A 4275-nucleotide genomic window follows, 5' to 3' on the forward strand; every position below is an offset into this window, starting at 1 on the left:
CTCCTCCCTATCTTTTATCTTAGCCTGCTGGACCAACTTTCCTCATTCCTGAAGAAGGGCTAATGCCCGAAACGTCGATTCTCCTGTTCCCTAGATGCTGCCTGACCTGCTGCGCTTTTCCAGCAACACATTTCCATCTCTTACCCTCATCAAGGCCTTCTGTTCAAGAGGGTTATGAGGATAAGCCCAGCAATTACAGACCAGTTACTTTAATTGACATGTTTGTTTTTCGAAGTTTTTCCAAACATGTCAGTAAGTCTTCCTAATGCAGGGCTTTTGATCAAAACTGCACTTCTCCAGTCTTCTGGCACCTTCAGTGTGTAGGTAAGAGAGAGATTGTGGCCAGTGCCCTTGCAATTTCCACTTGTTTCATTCATAATCCTTAGCTTTATCTCATCCAGTCCCAATGCCTTGTCAATTTCAAGTCTAACCAACACCACTACTTTACCAATCTGAACCTTTCTTGTGGCTGCGTTCCCTCCTCTGTTAGCATGGCCTTGGCAGCATTTCTCTACTTTTAGTAAAGACAGATGCAATGTATTCATTGAACACCTCAGCTATACTTGCGTCCTCGTCCTTGTCCTTTCAATTCCTCTCTGAACGTACGATATTCCTTCTAATGTCTATCACTTTACATGCAGTGTTCTGCATTTGTTACTTATACTGTTACCATCTGAAGGAGCATACCTTGACTGTATCCAAACCACATCATCTTTGGAGGTAGCCCATTATTCAATTACTGTTTTTTTTCCCCTCTAACTACGTGATCTGGGTCAATCCTGCCCAGCTCTGTACTCACTCCATTGAAGGTCACTCTCCTCCGATTTAATTTTTCTCACTTGGGATTTATGCATACCATTTTCCGTCATCTTGAACCTTTTATGAATTAATGATCACTATCTCCTAAATGTTCTCCCACTGACACTTGATTTATTTGACTCACTTCATTTCCACAAACCAGATTTTAATAATGCATCCTTGGAATGGACACACTGCTGTAAGACATTCTCTTGCATGCAATCGAAGAACACCTACCCCTTACTGTCCTTCACTATCAGTATCCCAGCCCATGTTTGGGAAATTGAGGATCCCTGTTATAATGTTGCCATTTCTCTGTAATTTCCCTGTTCATTTGTTACACTCTATACTTTCTACTTGTATGGAGTCTATGGATTACAGCAAACAATGTAATTGTACCTTTTTTTTTGTTCCTTAGTTCTGACCATATCAATTCTGCCCTTGAACTCCAAGGCATTGTCTTTCTCCAGCACTGCAATGCCCTCTTTCAACCAAAACTGCCACCCTCCTCTTCTTTCTTCATTTTCTGTCTTTTCTGAATATCTTATAGCCTGGAGTAGTTATCACCTAGTCTTGTTTTTCCTCGTGTCTAAACTCTGTTATCACTACTACATCATTTTTCCATTTAACAATCTGCACCTATAACTTCACACCCTCATTTACTGTACTGTGTATTCACGTTCATGCACAGTAACCATGATTTAGACTTTGTTTTGTTTCCTTCTTTACTTGTGGTGATGCTGTTTTGTCCTGGTTTCTTTGACACCGAGTCTAGGCCGAGCAGTCGGAGAAGAAAAACAACTTGTGATGCCTTGGGGGGTTTCTAAAAGTTGGAACAATAGAAGCAGCCTGAGTGGGTGTGGTCAAGCTCTCTCAGATCAAGGATTTTTAGTTAGCTTTCAGCAGTTGCTGTTATGGGCTTGAAGAAGTTGAAGCTATTTTTCCCATTCTTGATTACGATGGGGGTTCTCTTGCTAGATTGGTGGATTGCCAAAAGATGTTACTCTATTGGGACAGTTAAGAATAACAGTGACTATTGTGTTAAGTTTTCCAGTGGGGTTAAGTTATTCTAAGGTCTTTCTTTTGTTACATTTTAATGATAGTGTTTGAATAAATTTGAGATTTGCTTAACATGGAATTTGACTGGTCAAACTACTCTATCTGGAATGGACGTGTGACATTTGCCTTTAAAATAAGAATAAGTTAGAGTCTAGGCTACCTTCCTAAAATATTTTGAAGGAGCCTGGTCTGGTCAGTAACACTCAGACCATAGCAAGTTAATAGGTGAAGTCAATGTTTGTGCCAGTTGCATCTTGGGAGTATTTTGTGAACTCTGGTTTTCTCCTCACTTACATCCACTTGGTTCCGACACCCCTGCCACTTTAAAATCTTCCCAATAGCACAAACAAAACACTCTCCAAGTAACTCAGTCCCAGCTCTATTCAGGGACAACTTGCTCAGTTTGTACAGATATCATCTCTCCCAGAGGTGTAATCAAAAGCCCTCCCTCCTGTACCCTTTTTTCTAGTTATGCATTTATCTGTCTTATCCTCCTATTTCTGTAATCACTTCCCAAGTGGCATTTCGGAGATTACTACATTTTGAAATCCTGCTTGCTAATGTTGTACCTAACTCTCTCTCTAAATATTTGATTTCAGGACCACATCTACCTTCATACCAAAGTCACTGGGACCAACATCAACCATGACCTCTGTTCTAGTAGTGGGTGAACAGGGCAATGTCCCTCAGCCACTCTGACCCTGGTACCAGATAGTAATATACCATCCTGGAGGCATGCTGATGGCTACAGAAATGCCTGTCTGACCCATGAATCCTCTATAATGACTGAGGAGTGATTTCAGAACTGTGAAGTATAGAGGAATCTGAGGGTCCTGGTACATGAATCACAAACTTAGCAATGTAGGTACAGCAAGAAATTTAAGAAGGCTAATTAAATATTTTTGTTTATTACAAAAGGTACAGAATATAACTGATAGACATTTTGCTTTATAGGGCCACAACTGGAGTAGTGTACACTCTCGAAGAGATCTATAACTATGACTAGAAGCAGTTTAGGAAAGACTCATAATTGATATTGGGACCAGCTATTTTACTGGAACTGGAAACTTTGGATAGGCTATAACCTGTATTTTTGTGTCTGAGCTCATTCTTCTCAGCTCAGAAGAATGATGTCACCCTACTGAATCCTGTGAGGATTTGTGAAAGTAGATGCTAAAAGTTTGTTTCCTTTGTGGGATAGACTAGAACTGAGCCAGTGTTTAGAAATGAAAGGTCTCCCGAGATCTGAAGAAGCATCACTTGACCCAAAATGTTAACTCTGGTTTCTCCATTTATGCTGCCAGACCTGCTGAGTTCCTGCACCAATTTGTTTTCTATTTAGGTTTTCCAGTGCAAAGTTTTTTGGTATTTCTGTATTGTGGTCTCTCACTTAAGATGGAGATGGGGAAAATGGCTTTCTCTGCATGGCTGGTCCTTATGTGCCTCAGCCAACATTGTCTATCACATGCTGGATGCCCTGAAGCATAATATATTGGCAAGATCAAGCAGATACTATGACAATGGATGAATGGACCCCATGCAACAATCCAAAGACATGGAGGTTCCCTCCCAGTCAGGTAATCCTTCAGTGATCAAGGACACTTGGCTTCAGATCTTTGGGTGACCAAGGCGGACTGTGGGATAAGCAACAAGGTAGAGTTGCCAAATAGAGGCTAATAACCAAGTTTGGTCCCCATGTGTATGGCCTCAACTGGGATCTTGGGTTCTTGTCTTAGTACAAGTGACCCTACAACACTATACACTTCACACAAGCACACTCTGCCCATCTGTCCAAAACAGAACCAAAGGGGTGGCATAGTGGTTAGCACTGCTTCCTCACAGTCCAGGGATCTGAGTTCAATTCCAGCCTCTAGGGATTGTCTGTGTAGAGTTTGCACATGTTCTGTGTCTGGGTGGGTTTCCTCTCTCAGTCCAAAGCTATGCAGGTTAGCTGTGCAATTTTAGCATGGCCAATTCAGAGGGTAGAGGATGTGGAGGCTAGATGCATTAGTTATTGGTAAATGTAGAGTAATAGGGCAAGGTAATGTATCTGGGTGGGTTTGTCTTCAGAGCATTGGTGTGGATTTGTTGGGCCAAATGGCCCGTTTACAATAGACAATAGGTGCAGGAGTAGGCCATTCAGCCCTTCGAGCCTGCACCACCATTCAATATAATCATGGCTGATCATTCCTAATCAGTATCCTGTTCCTGCCTTATCTCCATAACCCTTGATTCCACTATCTTTCCACACAGCCACCACTCTCTGGGTGAAGAAGTTTCTCCTCATCTCTGTCCTAAATGGTCTACCCTGTATTTTTAAGCTGTGTCCTCTGGTTCGGCACTCACCCATCAGTGGAAATATGTTTCCTACTGCCAGAGTGTCCAATCCTTTCATAATCTTAAACATCTCAATCAGAT

This window comes from Chiloscyllium plagiosum, chromosome 31, assembly GCF_004010195.1.
Source record: "Chiloscyllium plagiosum isolate BGI_BamShark_2017 chromosome 31, ASM401019v2, whole genome shotgun sequence".
In the NCBI taxonomy this organism is placed as follows: domain Eukaryota; kingdom Metazoa; phylum Chordata; class Chondrichthyes; order Orectolobiformes; family Hemiscylliidae; genus Chiloscyllium; species Chiloscyllium plagiosum.